This window comes from Pinus tabuliformis, chromosome 1_2, assembly GCF_031772625.1.
Source record: "Pinus tabuliformis cultivar Carrire ecotype Pingquan chromosome 1_2, CPIR1, whole genome shotgun sequence".
Lineage (NCBI taxonomy): Eukaryota > Viridiplantae > Streptophyta > Pinopsida > Pinales > Pinaceae > Pinus > Pinus tabuliformis.
The window spans coordinates 182,608,434-182,631,299 of NC_142298.1; the positions used below are offsets into that span (position 1 = coordinate 182,608,434).

General features: G+C 40.5%; 1 pseudogene; it reads right to left on the reverse strand.

Moving 5' to 3' along the window:
* Positions 1-2,318: 2,318 nt before the first annotated feature.
* LOC149205099 (putative magnesium transporter NIPA1) overlaps positions 2,319-22,866 on the reverse strand; it is a 29,513-nt pseudogene continuing 8,965 nt past the window's right edge.

A 22,866-nucleotide genomic window follows, 5' to 3' on the forward strand; every position in this document is an offset into this window, starting at 1 on the left:
AGCCATTGGGAATGCAGTGGGGAAATACATAGACAGATGTGAACCAAAGGAGAACATGCATGCATGTTCCAGGATCTGCGTAGAAGTGGACCTAGGGAAAGGCCTCCCAGAAGAAATAAAAATCAAAGTCGATCAATGGACACACATACAACAGCTGGACTATGAACAAATCCCCTTCAAGTGCAAGGTATGTCATGAGTATAGTCATTTCACAAATAGATGTTCAAAAAAGACAAAAAATGAAAATGCAAAAGAATCAGAAAATAAATGGGAACAAGTAAAACGGAAAAAATCATCCACCAAACAACCCCTCCCTCCCTCATCACAGCCTCAAACTGCTATCGATCCCACCTCGCCTTCACATAACATAGAAATCCCATCATCTCTCATAAACTATAATCCCTTTGGTCTCTTGGAAGAGCCCTCAGATCCCCCCTCACCTAGATCCCCTCCACATCCAAGATCCCCTCCACATCCAACCATCTCCCCTATCATGTCCTTAGTCCCTTCAAATATTCGCTCCCCCCACCCCCATCAGTGGATCGAATATTAACCAGAAATTAGTAAAAGGAGTCCCTACAAACCTTTGAACATCAACAAAAAGTAGGAAGGAAATATAACAAGGAGTTGAGAGATGAAGCAACAGCTAAGGAGATGGCTCTAGGCATGCAACAATCAATGGATTCCTTCTTTGGGAAAAGTTCTGGAAATAATGACAAAACCCAAAATCAGCACAGAGGGAAAGGTCCCTCAACCCACCAAACAAATAAGTAATGATCGTGGTCTCCTGGAATTGTCATGGATTGGGAACACCCTTCAAAGTTAATGCAGCAAGAGATATAATAGCAAAAGAAATCCCAGATATATTCATGATTCAGGAGACCAAAACAAGTAGCCAAGAAGTGGAAAAAATGATAAAAAAAACTAAAAAATTATGAAGGAACAACAATACAAGCTATAGGGGCCTCAAGAGGAATCTATACATTATGGAAGAAAGGAAAATGGGAAATGATGCAACAAAAAAAGGAGCAACATTTGATCAGAACAGACCTTAAGGAAATAAACACCAAGGACCAATACAACTTCATAAATATTTATGCTCCAAATCACTACAGGGAAAAAGAATATTACTGGAGCACATTACAAGAGACTCTAAATGAAATCCAAAATAGAAAGGTGATTCTCGGAGGGGACCTAAACCTGGTTTGAAATATTAAGGAGAAATTCAAAGGGTCCTACCATGCCGACCCATCCAGGAAGGCTCTAGAAACAATCATGGAACATAACAAGTTAATTGACATCCCACCAAGAAATGGAAAATATACATGGAATAATAAAAGGGTGGGAAAAAGCAATATAAAAGAAATCGTGGACCATATATTGGTTCAAGAAAATATTGTATCAATCTTCAACTCAGCAAGATAAAAAATTCTTCACACCACGAAATTTGACCACAAGCCGATGGCAATCGTTTTGGGAAAAATGAAAAACCAAGGGCCTCTACCTTTCCAATACAGCCCAATATGGGAAAGCAACGAAGATTTCAAAAATTTAATATCAGATGTATGGGCATAGAAGGTTACAGGTTCACCTCATTTTGTGTGGGAGACAAAATTAAAAAAATTGAGAATTGAGGTAAAAACTTGGGCAAGAGAAAATGAAATACGAAAAAAAAAGGAAAGCAGAGCTGAATAAAGAAATGGACAACATGCAAGAGGCAAAGGAAAATAAAGAGGATGACAAACAAGATTATCTAAAAGAAAAGGAGCTTTTCTGGGAAATTTACAGAGAAAATAGAAGAGAAGAAGAAGAGATGAGATTGAAGTCAAGAAGTCTTTGGCTGAATGCAGGGGACAAAAACACAACCTTCTTCCACAACTCAATGCAAATAAGAAGAGAAAGAAATCATATAGACAAAATTCAAGTGGATGGGCAAGAAATAAAGGGAGCGAAGGAGCTGAAAAAGCATCACATAACCACTTTAAAAATCTCCTGACAGCGAATGAAGAAACAACAGATTACAAGAACTTCCTTTAGCACACTAAAAAGAAGTAAGAGAAGAACAGAATCTAGAAATAAGTAAATAAATATCAGAAGAGGAAGTAGTGGCAGCAATATGGAGCCTCCATCCAGACAAGGCATCAGGGCCAGATGGATTCACAATAGCCTTCTATAGGCAACATTGGAAAACCATAAAAAAGGATTTCTTAAGAATGGTAATGAATGTTTAAAAAAAAAAAATGGGAGGCAGCACAAAGTCATCCTATCTGGAAATAATTCCAAAGGAAGCCAATCCCTCAACCTTTAGTAGATTCAAACTAATCTCCCTTTGTAAATCCTCCTACAATATAGTAACAAAGATCATAGCAAATAGAATCAAGAAAGTGCTCCCGGAAATAATATTCGAAAATCAGGGAGGCTTTGTCCCCAGCAGGCAGATTATCGACAATGTTATTGTTGTACAAGAAGCCATTCACCTAAGCATACAAAGAAAAGAAAAATGAATTATCATAAAACTAGATATGGCAAACGCTTTAGACAAGGTCAGCCTACCATATCTATTGGTTGCTCTAAAAAAATTCGGGTTCTCAAAAGAAATAATAGAGGTAATACAGGAATGCATCACGGACCTGTGGATAACACCACTTATAAGTGGAAGAGCAAGTGACTTCTTGCAGAGCACAAGAGGTTTGAGATAGGGATGCCCTATATCTCCTTTCCTCTATATTATAATTGTAGAAACTCTAAGCATAGCTCTAGAAAAGAAAAGGAGAGAAATAAACATTACACGACTCCAAATCACAAGAGGAGTCAAAAGAATTAATCATTCTCTATTTGCAGATGACACACTCTTGTTGGGAGGGGCCTCAATCATAATTGCTAGAAGATTTTAAAAAGTTCTAGATGATTTTTTACAGGTCTCGGGTGGTCTCTTAAATAACACAAATGCAGAATATATGGTTGGAACACCTCCCCCATAATCATGCAAAGGATCTCTCAAATTCTCGAGATTCCCATTCAAGAAAGATGGACTCACTTCTTTTATCTAGGATTACCCATCTCAAAAGAGAATCTGAAAGCAGAACTATGGATAAAACAAGTTGAAAAAATGAAAGACAAAATCCAAAAGTGGGGTATGATGTGGCTTAACATGGCAGGCAGGGTTATTCTGATTAAAGCCTTACTCACGACACTACCAATTTATCAGTACGCTACAATTCTAGCACCGGCAAGTGCCCATAAGCAAATGGAACAAATAATAAGAGGCTTCCTCTGGCAGGGAGGGAGACAAGAAAACAAAAAGTTTAGTCTGGTAAAATGGGAGCAAGTCACATTACCGTATGAAAAAGGAGGATTATCCATAAGACTTCCTGGCCTAATGAATGTTGCATTAGGAATGAAAATTATATGGAGGATGATAACAGGCAAGGAGAGTTGGTGGAAAAAAACTCTCGCCACAAAATACATGAGCCAATCGAGAACAAAGTTACTGACTGAAAATATTCCAATTAGACCGTGCACACAAGTTTGGAAGCTTGTGAAGAAGATAACACCTCTAATCAGCAATCATATTTCTAAAATTCCAGGCAATGGGAAAACGATCTTAATATGGGAGGACAAAATTATGGGGAAGGAGCCCCTAAACCTCCTTCCAGGCCATGAAGACATTCAAAAATGGATGAATGATAGAGGTTTGAAAACTCTACATTCAATCTCCAAATGGGAAGATCGAAATTGGCAAGAATGGCACACCACAAGAATTCCTCCAAATCTGAAAGGTCAATGGGACAATCTTAGGTAGCACCTCAAAGGAGCAACACCAACAAGCATTGAGGAAGAAGACACTTTTGCTTGGGATCCAAGCGGGGGATGTTACACAGTCAAGACATGCTACACAGCTCTACAAGAATAGCAGAACCAACACGATTGGGCTCCATGGAAGTCAGTATGGAAGATTGAAAGCCTCCCTAAAATCAAAATATTCATATGGACCCTATTAAAAGGGAAAATTCTCACCTCTGAAAATCTCAAGAAAAAAGGGTTTCATGGTCCATCCAGATGTCCTATGTGCCTAAAGGAGGAAGAGACCATTCAACATCTCTTTTTGGACTGCATAGTAACTAAAGAGTGTTGGAAACAACTTTCAAGCCCCCTGGAAATTAATTTAAATTTCTCCAATTTTTTTTTGGATTTATTTAGAGATTGGGAAAAGGCATACCCCTACTCGAAAAAGAAAAAGACAACAATAAACAGGTTCTGGAAATGTCTTCCAGCAGTTCTGTTGATCCAGGTGGAGCCGTTTTGAGGCCCTAAACAACGTTTTTTGGGAAATTTGGGGCAACATGGGTCCATGGACCCATGTTGCCTCCCAAAGTGGTAGTGCTCGGATAGATCTTTCTAACGAGCTATTGTACGCGTCAAATGGAGATTGTATGCCAAAGTTACGACCCAGGGAAGTTGGTGTACCAATTTACCCAAATGGGGCCCACAGTTTGGCGTTTTATCTTCTAGGGTTAGGTTTTGGAATGTTAAGGGTTTTCCATTGTTTCTCAACAATAAATAGGCCTTCGAGCCTCATTGTAACACATTTCAGAGGCATGTAGCCACCACATCTCTTCTCAGAGATAAGCTACCATCGCCCTAGCTAGTTTATTTCCATTACTGTTTGTAAGCATATTTCAGTATTTTAAATTAATGAAATAAAGTATTATTTCCGCTGCATATCTGTGTTTATGGTCATCTCTGTAATTTGTTGCGTTCCTGTTTAAGTCCGGATCAGTGGTATCAGAGCGGTCTGCTCTTTCTTTGTTTTTCTTTGCATGTCCCCAACAAGGTCGGGATATAAGGAGCTAGGGTTTGAACTGGTTGAACCTTTGCAAGACCAGCCTCGCAAATCCCGACGGCCTCCCATGGCGGATGAGAAGAAATATGAGGGGGCAGGAGATCCTATCAAAATCTTGCTTGAAGAAGCCCTCGAGCGACAACGGAACGCGATGATGGATAGCTTTGCCCAGATCCTTCAGCAGCTACCCAGAAGCGACGCATCGGCTTCCAACAGCTACTCTGGAAATACAACGCCCTTTAAGGTACAAGTTAATTTTTAAATCCCCATATTCTAGGGTCAGATAGACGCAGATGCTATAGATAAATGGTTAAATCTGCTAGAGGGTTATTTTTCTGTTCATGAATTTTCGAGTCGCGAAAAGATTGTTTTCGCTCTTCTCAAAGCAGCCCCCCACGTCAAGGACTGGTGGGAAACCTACTGCAAGCAGAAGGATGAAAGTACTGGCTCACTATTTTCAGCCGCACCCACCTGGAATTCATTCCGGGATGCCATCAAGGAGCAGTACTACCCTGTCGGAAGCTATGAGGATGAATACATAAAGTGGACCACGCTGCGGCAGGGAAGGGACCAAGACGTGCCGTAGTTCACCAATCTTTTCCATACCCTTCGCACAAAGTTGGGTATCAAGGATTCAGAGCAGCATTTGATACTCAAATACCGCGGCTGCCTGCACAAGTACATCCAGGAAGAAATACAATTCCTAAACATCTCCTTGCTCGGCACAGCATACCGATATGCCGTCAAGGTCGAGCAGAAGTTTAAACAGAAGAAGCGAGACTTTGGATCTGTGAATCCAAAGCAGGGGAAAGGTGCCCCTAAACCACAGAACAAAGGAAAAAGCTAAGGCGGGGCAACCAAAGACAACTCGTCGAAGCTGCAAGAAAAGAACAGCGCCGCGAAGCCGAAAAAGGACATGAGAAAATTGTGTGAGTTCCATAAGAGCTCCACTCACAACACAAGTGAGTGTCGGGCCAAGCAGTCACTGGTGGCTGAGCTAAAGGTTTCAGAATCAGATGCATGTTCCGACTCTGAGTCAAAACCCGACAAGGGAAATGACAAAGGGAAGCAGATCATTGATGCGGATCCCAACGCCATTGCTGCTACCGCCAAGATCCAGAAAAATGAACCCGAAGATCCAGAGGAGGAGGAGCGTCTCTTCCACTCCCAGATGTGGTTAAAGGGCTCCGCGCTGCAGTTCATTGTTGATAGCGGGAGCCAAAAGAACCTCATTTTGGCAGAGGTCATGAAGCGGTTGGGCTTACCGACCACAACACATCCACAACCGTACACCATCGGGTGGCTTCACCAAGGACGAGATCTTCGCATGAGCCAGTAGTGTCGCCTTCCATACAACATCAAGCCCTTCACGAATGAGGTATTGTGTGAAATTGCTCCCCTTGAAGTTTGTGATGTATTATTAGGACAACCATACTTGTGGAAGCGACATGCTGTGTATGAATCAAGGCCTCGTGCTGTTATTATTACATTGGGAAATAAGTTGTACAGGATACTAGAGGTAGCACCACCTACCGCCATCTCTTTGATTACTGCAAAACAATGCAGTAAGCTCATTTCCAAAATCGGGAAATTTGTTTTCCTGATGATACACCCTCAAGGAAAGAAGAAGACGGTGGCCGCGGCCTCCAGACAGGGCCCCTCCGCACGACAACTACAGATGGACAAGGTCGTGGAGGAGTACGAGGACATCTTCACCTCCCCCGCAGGGGTTCCTCTGCACTGTCAGGTCAAGCACTCCATTGATCTGACCCCAGGTGCGCCGCTACCCAATGGACCAATTTATCGGCGCTCTATTTTGGAGAACGATGAAATCAAGAGGCAGATTCAGGAGCTCTTGCAGAAAGGTCACATCCGTCCGAGTTCATCGCCTTGTGGGAGCCCGATCGTGTTGGTACAGAAGAAGGATGGGACGTGGAGACTCTGTATTGACTATCGGGTGCTGAACAAGATCACTGTCCGTAATAGGTACCCGATCCCGCGGATTGATGACCTCCTGGACCAACTAAAGGGGGCGAAATATTTCAGCAAGATCGATCTGAAGTCAGGATATCACCAGGTACCAATCGAACCCTCTGATGTGTGGAAGACTGCCTTCAAATCCAAGGAGGGCCTTTTCGAATGGTTGGTTATGCCTTTCGGATTGACGAATGCTCCTGCAACCTTCATGGGGCTAATGGATGACATCTTGTGGCCATTCACCAAATCATTTGTAGTAGTATACTTGGATGACATTCTGATCTTCAGCTAGAGTTGGGAAGAGCACCTCCACCACATCCGACAGGTTCTCCAAACACTGCGGCAACACAAGCTATGTGCCAATTTGGAGAAATGCACTTTTGGCATGACCCAGATTCAGTATCTGGGATACATCATTGATGAATAGGGGGTGCATGTGGATCCATACAAGATCCAAGTCATTCTAGATTGGCCATCTCCAACCACTCTAACAGAGCTCCGCAGCTTTCTAGGTCTTGCCAACTTCTACCACAGGTTCGTGTTGGGATTTTCTCATATTACTTGGCCCTTGAGTCAAGTCACCAAGGGAGGAGCGAAAGAAAAATTCTTTTGGTCTGAATCTCAATAGAAGGCATTCATAGAGTTGAAGGATCGCCTCTGCACGACACCAGTGCTCGCGTTACTAGATTTACAACAACCATTTGAGGTTGAGATAGATGCCTCTGACTATGCAATTGGGGCAGTCCTTACTCAACATGGACATCCAGTGGCATATCACAGTGAAACACTTTCAGACACAGTCCGGAAGTACCCCACTTATGATAAAGAGATGTATTCCATTGTGTAGGCCTACCGACAATGGAAGCATTACATTTTGGGGAAGGAAACGATCATCCACACAGACCACCGACCCCTGCAGTTCATATAGACCCAAGGGAAATTGCAGAATGATCGCCATCGGAAGTGGTCTACATACCTGCAACAGTTCCACTTGAATATCAAGTATAAGAAGGGCAACACCAATAATGTTGTAGATTGCCTCAGTCGACCACTGATCGTGGCGTTAACCACCGTGCTCAACTCTTGTGGGCACGAGACTTCTTATTGGCCACTTCTCTACAAAAGCGACCCAAAATTCGGCCACACATACCAGACACTCTTGGAGGGTTGACATGTTCCAGATTTTCACCTCCAGGATGCCCTGTTATGCCACTGGGTCACCTTTGTGTTCCTTCAAGCGAGCATGCCAAGATGATTTGGGAAGCACACTACAGTCGGGCTGCTGGGCATTTTGGGGTCGAGAAAACAGTGGCAGTACTGCAAAATTATTTCTATTGGCCGAATCTTCGACAGGATATTGGGAAGTACATCAGATCATGTACTGCCTGTGCCATCGCCAAACCGACCATCAAGAAGCACGACCTCTATACCCCGTTGCCTACCCCTAGTCGACCTTGGGAATCCATCTCCATGGATTACATGTCAAGCCTTCCTTCCACTAAGCATGTAAATGACTTTGTTTTTGTGGTCGTCGACAAATTCTCGAAGATGGCCATTATGGCGGCCTGCAAGAAGAGTATCACAGCAGAAGCCACTGCTAAATTCTTCTTTGAACGAGTGTGGGTGCACTTTGGGATCCCACAGTCTATCATCTCAGATCGAGACAGTCGGTTCCTCAGTACATTTTGGTCCAGTCTCTGGTCAATGCTGGACACCAAACTCACGAAGTCCACAACCTTCCATCCTCAAACTGATGGCCAGACAGAGGTTGTCAATAGGATAATTGTGCACATTTTGCGCATGTATAACTCAAAGCATCCACGCACATGGGACGAGAGCCTCCCCTATGTTCAGCACAGCTATAATCGAGCTCTTCACAGCTCCACTAGCCATATCCCTTTTCAGGTGGGTTTGGGATTCCAGCCACTATGCCCCATTGATGTGGCCATGCCACTTGCAGCTACTCACATAAATTCAGCTCATGTCCAGTCCGAAACAGATAAGGCCACTAGCTTCATTGAGCGCATCCAACATATTCACCAGCAGGTCCATGACATTCTAGAGAAATCAAATGCCAAGTACAAGCAACGACATGATCAACATCGGGTGCCACGCAAGTTTCAGGTGGGCGACAAAGTCTGGTGGCATTTGCAAAAGGAACGCCTTACTGGATCCTATCGGAAACTAAGACCACTTCGATATGGTCCTTACACCATTACTAAGGTTGTGGGAGACAATGCATTTGAGCTCAGAATTCCCCCGTTCCTTGGCCTACACCCAGTGTTCAATGTGGACCGCCTTCGGCCATACTTTCCACCATTGCTAGACACATCCGACATTGCAGAACAGCTCACACCCACAGAATTAAATCCAGATTGCATGGAACAAGTTGCAACTGATCAAATCATGGACACATAGATCAAGAACACTCACCAACAGAATATCCAACTATATCGAGTTGTCAAAGCAGGCCAACTCCTTCACCAGGGCAAGTGGCTCACTAGGGAACAAGTTCAGCAAAAGTTTCCTCATCTCATGGAGGAACTCAATGCAATGGGGACCATTTCTTCCTAAGGGGGGAGGAATGATCTAGGTGGATATTGGTGGCCACCTGCCAAGTCCACCTGGACCCCCACCATTGTTTCTCTCAGCATTTTTAGTTTCCTTAATTGTAGCACAACTTACTATTTTTAGCAGTTTTCGGGTCCTGAACTTCTGGAGCCGTTTTGAGGCCCTAAACGACGTTTTTTTGGGAAATCTAGGGTAACATGGGTCTGTGGACTGATGTTGCCTCCCAAAGTGGTAGTGCTCGGATAGATCTTTCTAACGAGCTATTGTACGCGTCAAACAGAGATCGTATGCCAAAGTTACGACCCTGGGAAGTTGGTGTACCAATTTACCCAAATGGGGCCCACAGTTTGGCGTTTCATCTTCTAGGGTTAGGTTTTGGAATGTTAAGGGTTTTCCATTGTTTCTCAACAATAAATAGGCCTTCGAGCCTCATTGTAACACAGTTCATAGGCATGTAGCCACCACATCTCTTCTCATAGATAAGCTACCATCGCCCTAGCTAGTTTATTTCCATTACTATTTGTAAGCATATTTCAGTATTTTAAATTAATGAAATGAAGCATTATTTCCACTACATATCTGTGTTTATGGTTATCTCTGTAATTTGTTGCGTTCCTGTTTAAGTCTGGATCATCTGTGTTGGAAAATATGGCTTTTAAGGAATAAGAGTATTTTCAAAGACCAAACACCAAGAATAGGGAGAATTTTATCAAAAACTTGGGGCTTGATATCTGAATTCCTAAATACTAAAGGCACTACTGCAATTGATTACAACCTCCTACAGCAAGAAGAAAGAGACTGGATCAGTAAAGCAACAATAAAAAACAACGGGAAAAAAGTCTCATGCATACTCCTACAGCTCAGAACTGGAAAATCCGATTAAATGAAGAAGAACTCACAAAATGGAGAGAAAAAAAAAAAGTTTATTGCTTGTTCTTTGATGGGGCATCTAAAAACAACCCAGGGAAAGCAGGCACGAGAGGTATCATAATTGACCCATGGGGGAAAGTGATGGTCTCCTATGAATGGGGACTGGGAGAAACTACAAACAACAAAGCAGAAGCATACAACTTGTTAATGGGCTCAAGGATAATTAAAAAGAGAGCCATCAAAGATCCCTTAATAATGGGAGACTCAGCGGTCATCATAGAGGCAATGGAAAGCAAAAAAAATCCTTCAAATTCAGCCATGAATAGGATATACAAACGAATAAGAAGCAATCTGGACAATGCAGGCAAGGTTACTTTTAAGCATATTCTGAGAGAGCATAATAAAACAACAGACAAATATGCAAATAAGGCAACTGATAGAAGTGAAGGAGACATCAGGGAAAATGAGGAGATATACTACAAGTCAATCCCTTAGATCAAATCAGTCACCATGTGAAAAAATGCTTTCCTCAAAAAAGACAGAACACCAACGAAAAGATCAGAAAGAGGACATCAACAAATCAGTGGAGAGATATTTCAACAATCCATTTCATGAGAAAATCACGTGTATCTCAATAGAAAATGCTGAGAGTATCCACTTTCGACTTCAGCCCGAAGATCAAGGTGGATAAAGATTTTATGTATCGGAACAGTGATGCGAATTGTCTTTTCCTCATCATCCATCGATGCATAATTCCCTCCTTAAATAGCGAGCACTCCCTTAATTCTTTTGACTGTATCTTTGTCAAAGAGTATTCAAAAATACTTCTATATCATTCCGCTCACACACCTCAGGAAATCCTCTCCATGCATTCGCTTCATCTGATCCATCCTCTGAGCCATTCACCCATTTTTTCTTACTCTCTTCGTCATCACTCTGAGTCTCCCTTCATAAGTGCATTCGCTCGATTCACTCCTCTGTGTGCAAAGGATCAAAAGAAGTGCCTATTCTCCAGTGACCCCCATTTCCCTCACTTATCAAAGCACGAGCTCTACTCCCCCCTCCAGTCTGTAATAAGAAGCTCATTGTTGCCTGTGCTACCATATTGCCCCACCGCCTCACTAGATCCGCAGTTTTTATAAATCTGAGATCTTCTCTCATCAACTCTCCATCAGCCATCCTTTTTTAACTGCTCTATTTCTCTGTGTGAGAAAGAAATAAATGAACAACATCCCATTACCAAACTAGCAGCCCATTTCAACCCTGAAGCCTTTAGAACAACCCATTTCAAAACTAACAGTATGCCCAACAGCAACAAGGAAGTCTCACAAAGTTCTCCAATATCATAAAGGAAGGGAAAAAACAAAACAAGCAGCAGAAAGCAAAGGAAAATCATATACAAGAGACACAGGAAGCACTACAAAATCACAGAGAAAGAGGGTATAAAGATGGAATTTAACCCAATAGAGAAAGAAATTAGGAATGATGGTTGTGCCACCTTTAAGGCCAACAAATTTATGATTAGCAGGTTCCAAGAAGCACTCCAAGATCTCATAACAGAGATGAAAATGGAATTCAGCTACCAAAAAAGGAATATGGAAAGCCAGAAAGCGTAAATACTTGCATTAAAAAACAAATGTGTGCACTTGGAAGAAGTTGTGGCCTACATCAAAAACTCCACTTTAAGCCAGGAGGGAGAAAATTCAGTCTGTCAAGGCAAAAAGCAGAATTCTTATCAGGAGCACTCAATAAACCAACACTGAGCATCTTCAAATATTACAAATAGATTTTAAGTAATATGCGTTGTAAATTTATCTTATTATCAGGCCAATATGTACGGTAGTATGCTAGAATAGTTATAGGTAGCAATAGAATTTTGGGACTCAAGCATAATATTAGGGACTGTGTTCCCACTTTTCTTCTACAGCTTGACTCCAACCTCCATCAAATGTAATAGGAGCATGCTCCTTTTCTCCTTTTGGAAATACAATCAATATCCGATCTTTTCAACAAAAAAAAATAAAGCCAAGGAATGGGAAATATCCCCAACATTTGACGGGAAAATTAAGGTTGCAAGTCATGGTCCCTAGGAGTTTCAAAGAGCATGTTTATAGGATGGGCCACAATTGAAGAGGCTGGGAGACAGGATATCTTCCCAACATTTGATAAAGAAAATTTGTCATTGTGCCACGAGCCTTCTCGCTATTAGAATGGTTCAAGCTAGGAGAGATTGCAATTGATGGTGTTAGGGAATGAGAATAATACCCGACCGTTGACATTAACCGTCTCTATCGTGCTCAGAGGCTTGGTGGGGTAATGCCAAAGGACTAATGAAAGGGCGTGGAAGGCATGGTGGTGTGGCATAAGCCATGGTGGAAGCAGTGGGGAATGTGGCAGTGCCAAATAGGCCAATGGGAGGATTCACGTGGCATTGCTTGTTGACATGGTAGGGTATTATTGGCCAGACTTTAAATGGACACAACTCTTGATCTGGGTGTCATATTTTTATAAAGTTTATATTGTTATAAATCTATCAATGAATTGAATGGTATGGTGTATTCCAAATTTGATGTTGCTAATTTTGGAGAGGGAGAGATTTTGTAACCCCATTTCCATAATGAGACCATGGAGGTCCGGTTAAGATAAAGTAACACCTCCCATTCAGCTTGGAAGGTTCAAGGAGGTGGGAGGTATTGTTACAAAGTGGTATCAAAGCAGAAGGTTTGACACTAAACCTATGGAGATGAAGTTGGGACTCCTAGGAAGTATGATAATATGTTGCAGTTAGTTACAAAGTAATGTTATAGCATCCAGGTTTAACACTTGGAGTGGATGGGCTCAAGGAGAAAAACAAAGGTCCTATACTAGAGCTTGAGGAATCAAAATTTTGGAACTTTGTTATAGATTGCAATGTTTTCTAGTGATTACTTAGGTGTGCAAGTGGGTGTTGGTTGTAGCACTGTGATTGATGATTATGTGATGATTGCAGTCTGTGTGTTGTATGCATAATTTTGTTGATATCAATATTGTGAAAATTATAGAGATAACATATCCTGATGTGTTAGATTATTTTCTAACTGACTCTTAAGCTTTCAAATGTCATGGTTTCTAGTCTTGGTAAAAAGGTTGATTTCCAATCTTGTGATGACATGGTTGTAAGCACGCTGAAATGCATTCTTGAATCTTGAAACATGTGACTGGCATGGATTTTAGATGTGTGAACAAAAACAAGTCAAGATTCTTGGTATTAGCATGATAAGGTATACTAATTTGTTTGGGTTGATATGACTAACAATTGGGTGTGTGTGACATCACATAAGAGAAATCAACCGTGGTAAGAAATAAAAGTATGGACAACAGTATGGTGCAACATAGAATGAACCAATTCCAGCATGAACAATAGAGGGTAAACTCCCATGAAAGAGAAAAAAAACTCTGGGAGCTTGAAGGATGAGTTGAAGAGCTACAAGGTAGAAATTGAAAGGCTTGCCAGGAAGCAAAAATGGATGGCAAAGACAAGCTCAATTATACAAAAATACATGTCCAACATGCAAGATTTGTTGCAACAAGCCTCATCCTCAGAAAAGGAATTTCATGCTAATAGGGCTAGAAAGAGACCTCATAAGGCTGAAAGGAAAGGAAACTAATTTCATGTTGGCATTGTGAAGAGGAGCACCTAAGAAGAGATTATCCTAACTGACAACAAAAGAAGAAGAAGCGTAGTTCATGTGAACTCCAAGCACATGAACCAGCAGTGTGTGATGCAGAATGAGAGGAGGGAGTACCCCTTCAAGCTCTTTGATACACACACACACACACATATTGAAAGCACCCTCCATTAACTATTTCAAGGGATGTTAAAATTTTAAGGTTGCCATAGAACCTTGGAAAAGACTCAGTCTAATTCTGTGTATATGTGTATGAATGGTGGTGAAGGAAACATTGAACATCAGAACTCATGGGATTGAGTTGTTTTGGGTTAATGAATGTATTATATGTGTTGTATTTTATTATTGCCTTCATATCTTCTTTGTTGTATTGATTATTGACTTTGAGCATGGCCATGCTACCTTGAGTTGTTATTATATGTTGTTCATTGTGATATTTTAGTGTTCTTTGTTTCTTCTTTCTTCTTGCCTTTTGTGTTTGGGTCTTGATTGGCTATTGGGGGTGGAAAAGAAAGAAAGGGAGCTCTAGAGAAGAGTTGAATAAAACCCCATCGGAAGTGCAAGACCCTCAAGTAAACCTAAGCATAAGGTAATTGATGAGGGAAGACAGAGGAAGATGATATACTTGTCAGGTGGACTGGTTGGGTCCATGAGAACAAATGGATAGTAACATGACAAACATGAGAATGGCATAAAAAAAATGGAATTTTTCCAAACTTGAGACTACATGAATGATATGTACACATGCATTCTTTAACTTATGATGCAATGAAGATATGATGATGATGTTTGTTCTGAAAAGCCATTGGTTAAGTGTCATCATAGTAGCAAGATAAGAAGTCAATATTTAAAAATATCATGGTTGTGTGGATGAAATGGAGTAGAAATTGAATTTATTATGTTTGGGTAACACAAGAAGGTTATTTAATGGTTTCCGGGTTGAGTGGAGCACCATTGGGCAAGTGGGAAGTAATGGCCCATTGCTGATAAGTATGTCATGATGATGCTCCTAAGAATTATGGTGAGCATGAGTGAAAAATGACAAAGGCTAACAACTGATAGCATATGAACAACATGGATGAGGACATGTTGAGCTAAATAAACTGTTTAATATTGCAACAATAGATAAAATTAGTTGATAGCATTGATGAGGACAACAAGGTAAAAAGTAAAAGAAAATGAATTCAGTGATAATTCCTTTGGATGAACTTGGAAACTGTTGTTTTCAATTTTAAGCATGCTTTGCATAGATACAAGGAGGTTCTCTAACCTTAACACTATGTGAATGTGTTATATTTCAGGAACATGTTAATGATGAAATGAATGTATGTAATGCCATTGTATGATAAGAAAATGTTGTGAATCATTCTTGTGGAAGGATGATTGGCTAACACTCATAAAAACATGATTAATATAAGAATGGCATGTTCGGGATAACATGATGAGGTTATCCAATGAGATCCCTTGTTATGTGAGGGATCCATTGAGCAAGTGGGAATTCTTGTTGTTAATTATTATTATGATCATGATGTTCCCATGTTTATATTATGTTTATGACCATGAAATGTTGATTTTTGTATCAACAAGTATGCTAACTACTAATTGTAATCCTTGGACAAAGGATTGGTCACACATGCCACTAAAGTGCTATCTTGAGGATAGGAAACCACTAAGTGCGTACATTTCAACTACTTCCACCACCTAAGTACCAAACAATCACACCTACATTGTCGAAGGTGTGATTGAGGACATGTAGATTGCCCAAAGTGTGGGGTTTCCTGAACCTGAGGAGATAGGTAGACTGCCCAAAATGTGGGGTTCCCTGAGCTTGAGGAGACTGTGATGATAATGGAGATTGTGATGGGAGTGGTGGTAATGGGAAATGGTGGATAAATAATATCGTTGTCAATAGAATATTACCTAGAAGGTCGTTCCCACACTTTTTGGGAGGCGAGTGAGGGGGGAGGGGCTTATTTGGACTTGTACACAAGACTACGTGGAGTAGTGTGAGCGCTACTAGATGCTTTCCTTTGGGCTAAGAAACACCTAGTGAATTGGAGTTAAATACTGAACCGACTAAATATCACATGGATCTATGGTGAGTGTTTTCATTGGGGCTAAGAAACACTTAGATAGTTGAGAATGAAGACAAAGTTAAAGATCACATGGAGCTATGTTGATCACTTTCCTTAGGGCTGAGAAATGCTTATATAGTTGAGATTTAAGATGAAGACAAAGAAGCAAAGAGTAATCATAAAGATAAGTACCAATTGTCGAATTAATGAAGAATTTGTTACAATCTAAACTTAGTTTAAAGTTATGATTTATGGTGACTTGAAATTATGATATAATATGATTTTATTGCGATTTGAATTGAATTAAAATTGCAAGGTTAATCTCATGAATGTTGAGATAGTTATGCTCAAAAGTAGTTTGGAAATTCCCTTGCGATGAATCTCATAATACTAATATGTTCATGGTGTAGGAGTAACATCAAAATTCCCAACACGAGAATATGAAGTTGGTTGCAAGTTAAACAACAAAATATTGAAGATATTAGAGTATGCAACGATGCGCTAGAGTTGAAGACTTCATGAACATGGCCATTGTGGTGACACTAGAACCCAGTGATATGCATTGGTTTTCCATGGGGTATGCCATGATTGAAATTAGAGTGTTGAGGAAGGGAAATTCATTGGTTATTAAGACTCTTCCTCTGTGAGGAAGCCTTGGCCAATGGATGGATCGCCCGAGGGACTAGCAAGTAAAGAAGGGGAGGCATAAACTTGGAAGGTGAGTGACTGCACAAAAGAGGATCTGGATCACCTGAGGGACTAAGGAAGTAGAGAAGGGGATGTCAGAACTTGAAAATAAATTGTTTTAAAAGAGTCATATGCATCTTGATTAGGATCAGAGGTGCATTGGGTGCGTCTTGGGAAGTAATGAGCCAAGAATTTTCCCTGAAGAAGAACTTAGCAACATGGTTGGACATTGGAGTTGGAGAATGCTTCGAAATCCATGTAAGCAAACAGATGATGTGCATTGAGATCACCGTGAACCAAAAATAGCAACTTGAGAAAATGGTTGAGTTAATGGGGCGTTATACCTACTCTATTTGTTGAGTCAACAACTATAACTGTAATTGTAAACGAGATGTGTTTATAAATCTTGTTGTTAAACTTATGTTCAAGTACTGAACATCGAGGAAAATGTTACTCTAAGGGGGTTGGGTTTGTGACAGTGCCTTTGCTAATTCATCTTGTAAACATTATTATGAATTGTAAATTAATGTAAATAATGTGGAAAATGTAATAAGGTGACTGGCTGAGGAGAGGACACTGATTCAAAGATTGAGTGGAATTTGTTGGGAGAATTGCTTGGGGAAATGACTAAAATCGTAGGTGTATTTTATGTCACTTATCTCATGTGGAAAATTGAAGACAAGTCCTGGACAAGAATTTCAATGTTATATGGGAACTTATGCATAAGGACGGGGCAGTCTAGCTCTCGTGGAATGTGTTGATGTGGTCAACATGCAAGGGGAAGTGTAGGAGACAAGCAAATAAGGTGAAGAGACACACACATGGAGAGCAGAGAATGAGTCAAGAGAAGGCACGGGAGAAACATTTTTGGCAATGAGTACAATGACATAATTATGGGAGAAAATAACACACAGGTAGAGGCATTGGTTGAAGGCATATTGGTACGCATGACTAAGAAAATGAGAGGAACAACGAGTTTTTTTTGGGGAGAAGGAGCCATAGTGGTTGGAAATCCCTGTTGGGGTTGCAGGTGGAATGACTAAGGGATCCTTGGACTCTTGTGTCTCATTGAATGGTTGGAGCATATTCCCTTGAACACTTCACTACTCAGGATTTGAATTTGGCTTAGGGTTGGTTGTTTGAAAGAAACATTGCAGTTTAGATTAACCTATGGTTGGAAGGAGAGTCAAAGTCCCAGGCTCTAGTTACCAACATCCTTATATAGATCAAATAAGCCTTTATTTCCTTGTAAATACTTTTGTTGGAATGACCAATGATTATTTCATGGAACATTAAAGTAATAATGTTTGGTTCACCATATAGCTAGGGTGATTGGCCTTCTAATGTGTTATGGCGATTATGAGTTGTCTGAGCTAGGTGGATTTAATCTTGTTGAATCATTGTAGGAGAGATGATGTATGCATGTTTGGTGGTCTACAATAACTAGGAATTCTTTCATTATCCTATATTCATTTAGTTATCTCTTGTTAATATGAGTATGATTGGTAGCTAACTTGTATGAGTAAGGTGTCTATGGATTGCTTGATTATCCTAATATCTTATGTATTAGTTGTCTTCATATCTTGAAGGTCAGGACAACTCACTGTTGTGACCATGGTTGCATATGATTTCCTTAGTAATATAGTTCATATGTTGTGTGTAAGGGACAAATTTAGTCCATGACTATTGTTGGGATTGTTGTGTAAATCATAAGTGGATGATATGCTTATATGAATTCAGGGACATGATAAGGGTTACGAATTGTGGGCATTTTCTATTTTAATGGTTGCAGAGTTATTTTATTGGTTGTGAATGGTTGCATGAGGTGCACTAATGTTGATTATGTGTTCATGCATGCTCATCCTTGTGATATGAGGGATCTAGTCATCTCTATGTTGCCGGTATAATCATAGTAATTGCATGGCTTAGTCAAATGTTATAAGCCTTCACATGTGTTTTTTTGGTCTGTGAATTCCATGATCTGCATGTTAAAAGTGGCATGGAGCCTCTGTGGTAGGAGGTAGGTTGTTTTAATGTGAATGTTATTGTTGTTGATTATATATATATATGGCATGTAGTGTTGGAAAGGAACGCATGATTCCTGTGCATCTCAATGAATGGTATTAATGCTTATTCTCATGCCGTAGGAGTTTGATGCTCCCTGTTCAATTGCTATGCGTTCAGTAGTCCATGACTTGTTATTGACCAAGAATTTGGATGTATAACTATGGTGGATGAAATACATGGCATACAAATTTTGACTTAACAAGAATTTCTATGGAGGTGGTGATGACTTGAGACCATGTTGGGGAATTGATTTAATGGCCCCTCGAGTCTGGCTGGGTGTAATTCTCATGAAATGAAGGTATGGAGGGGAAAAATCCATGCATGAGGGCCAATGGGCTCTACTGCTAAGTTACCACTACAACATAAGAGGGAGAAAAATCCACTAAGTGTAGTGGAGTACTTGATGGGAGTGATTCATTTGATCAAAGGCCCACATTTTATGTCGTGCCACAAGCCATGGTGGGGTGGTAATTGCTTGGGTGGTGCCGTCCCTAAAAATGGGAATCGTGAGATGGAAAGTTCTTATGTCAAAGGACAGGGAAGATTATTGTCACAACCAAAGATACTTGGAAGGTCCTGTGTCGCAGTGTTTGGTTAGGGAATTTTGATTTGAAGTCTTTGTAGGTGGGGATCCATGGTGAATCTTATAATGATAAAGGGTGACTTGTACACAGAGCTAGGACCCTGGTTAGACCCAATATGGAGGCCTATGTGGCAATATGGCATGGAAGAGATGTTGACATGGCACATAGACAATGTGACATGTGGAAGGCAAGAATGGCCAATAACTGAATGAAATGTGGCACCTTCAGAGGAGGCCACATGGAAACTTGATGTCAGAATGACATCATCACAAGATGATGTTAGCATGACATCATCATGGGATGACATAAATGTGACATCATCGTGGGTCACAAACCCCGGGATGTTCAAGTGTGTAATTTAGGGGATAAGTCATGATTGACAGAGTCGAGGGATGGAAAAATATCCTCGACACTTGATGAGAAAATTACCATCACGGGTTGCGGACTCTGGGAGGTTCAAAGTGCATGTTTACAAGATGGGCCACGATTTACAGGGCTAGGAGACAAGAGATCTTCTCGGAATTTGACAGAGAAAAGTTGTTGTCGTGTTGCTATCCTTCTTTCTATAGAAATGGTTAAAATGGGGAGAGGATGTGATTGAAGGGGCCATAGAATGGCAATAATACTCAATATTTGACGTTAATAGCCTTTGTCATGCCCAAGGGGCTTAGCAGGGTAATGCCAAAGGACTAATGCGAAGGTGCGAAGGACGTGGTTGTGCAGTGATGTGGCGGAAGCGATGGTGGAAGTCATGGGCCATTTGGCAACACCGTATATGAAAATGGGAGGATCCACGTGGCATTGTTTGCTGACATGGTAGGGTATCATTAGCCAGAATTTAAATGGCTACAAATTTTGATACAGGTGTCGAATTTTGATACAATTTATATCACTAAAAATCTCTCGATGATATAAACGTGATGTTGTAATCCAAAGTTGATTCCACTAAATTTGGAGAGGGAGGAATTTTTTAACCCCATTTTCATAATGAGACCATGGAGGTTGGGTTAAGATAAGTAATACCTCCCATTCATCTTGGAAGGTCCAAGGGGGTGGGAGGTAGTGTTACAATTTACACCTCAGATAGTAGTTGTCGATGAGGACTACTACAAGAAAGAAGGTGTTCAATTAACTAAGGGTATTGTCTTCTTTTGAAGGTGACTCGCAAGGTAAGGTTGTAGTTCTTTACAAGCCAACACTCTTATTCTTTGGTGACTTGTGATTATATTTTTTGGTGCCAAGAATGGAACTTTTGTAGCTACCAATATGGTTGTAGTGGGAATAAATATCAGAGTAAACACTAATGATCCAAGTGGATATTGGTAGCCACCCGCCTAATCCACTTGGACCACAACATTGTTTCATAATAGTTTCCTATTTTTTAGCACATTTTCCTATTTCGGTAGTTTTCTATTTTTGGCAATTTTTGGATCTTGAACTTCTAGAGCTGTTTTGAGTCCCTAAATGATGTTTTTTTGGAAAATGGGAAAACATATGTCAAAGATTGATGTTTGTAGTTCAAATTTATTTTCCTCAGATAGACCTTTCTAACAATCTATTTTTCACACCAAACAGAGATCGTATGCCAAAGTTACGACCCCAAGAAGTTGACGTTCCAACTAACCCCATCGGGGCCCATAAGCTTTTGGCGCTTCATCTCCTAGGGTTAGATTTTTGTATGTTTATGGTTTCTCATTGTTTATTCATGATAAAAAGGCCTCAGATCTTCATTATAACACAATTCAAAAGGCATGTAGCCATGATCAGGGGCTCAATATTTAGCTCAAAAATCAAAGTTTTCAGAATGGCTCAAAACTCGAACGACTGCATCCATCACGGAAAAACAATCCTAACGCAACTCGTTTCGTCAAAAACCGAGTTCGTATGAGAAAGTTATTGTGTTCTGATCGCTTTGCTAAACAGGGGAAATTTGCAACAACAACAACAAAAATGCCCAGTCACTGCACAGTCAACAGTTCATACTGCTGACGTGGCATGTGACTAGGCATGGTCAAAGTTGGTCAATGACGAATTATAGATGGACAAGTGTCATTATTTGATTGGGTTTTACAGGTGATGAGTTGGCGTGTTTCTATTGGTTTATTTTGGACCAATGGAAGAATGCCACATGGCAAGCCTAGAGGCCACCACATGGCACCTCCCAAGGGTCTTGATAGTTGACACAATGGAACAAAAATTTTGGTTGGAGGTTGGGTCCAACTTGCGACCTCTGGCACACCGTCCGTGCGACTTTACCAACTGCTCTACCAGGTGATTCTTACCATGTATCATCTCTGTTTATATTTGAAGTTCAATGGTTATGGGTTGGCGGTTAGGGGAGGGCCAGCCCCCAGACCAACCCTACCCCCATGTGAACGCATACATATAAACTACAAGCGGTTACGGTTATGAAACATGATGGCTTCGACAAACTCCAAACAACTCACATGTGAACACAATTGTATAAACAACAAAGAGTTTGCGTTAACCCCGGTGGCTCTGGCATGCCATTATCACGATAGTTAGTGTCTTGACATGTGAATGCACTGGGGGTTACATCAAATGGTCAACTAACCCGTCGGCTCCGGCCCTGGCAGTTAATGCGACTTTAACTTCGCATGTGAACAATCCATCAAAACCACCAAATATAACGGTTATGGTTAATACTAATCGTGGGTTTAACGTTAATAAGTGCACTTTAACATTAATTAAATGCAGTTTAAAATGACGGTAAGTTTGGCAATGCCCCCAAATTCGGGCTTGCCTCTAGATTTAGCAGGGCTAACTAGAGATAGTTCATAATTAGAGGAGAAATTGTAGGAAAAAACTGTCTAAGTCATAAAGAAGGAAATTTTCGACCAAATTGAGCTCAGAAAGAGGTGTTCCTGGCTAATTTGGACATTCTGAACACATTGATGCAAGTATCAGGATCCATAGAGCTTTGTAAAATAGCATTTTGCCACATTGAGCTAATATAGAGATCCAAGCCATGGAAGCTGGACCAAGGAGATGTAGCCCAAGAGGGGTGAACTCCATCAAAATATTGTGTTAAAGTGTCTCTTTGATGGTTTATTGTACTTTAAATGTCTGTTGTTCAGTATTTGTTTTTGAAGCTATTTTTCTCATGAATGTCATCTTAAACTTAAGGAAATTTACCTATTTACATGCACAAACAACTAGGGAAACCCCAGTGCAAGAAGCAATAAGAAAGCATATGTTTAGAAATTTGTAATTGTTCTTAGCACAACAAAACTAATCATACAAAAACAAATCAATCCATCACATCTCTTCTCAGAGATAAGCCACTACCACTCAAGCTAGGTTGCTTTCATTCTGCATGTAAATTGTTTTCAACATTTGTTATTTATTAATTGAATTTTAGTTTCATTGTATCTCTATATTTTTTGTTTAAATATGTGTTCCTTCATAAATCCAAATCAACAAATTTGTTTGAAGATAAACTTTCCATGGAGAAAGGCGACATTAAAGACAATGGGAAAATGCAAACAAGCAATAGTTACACT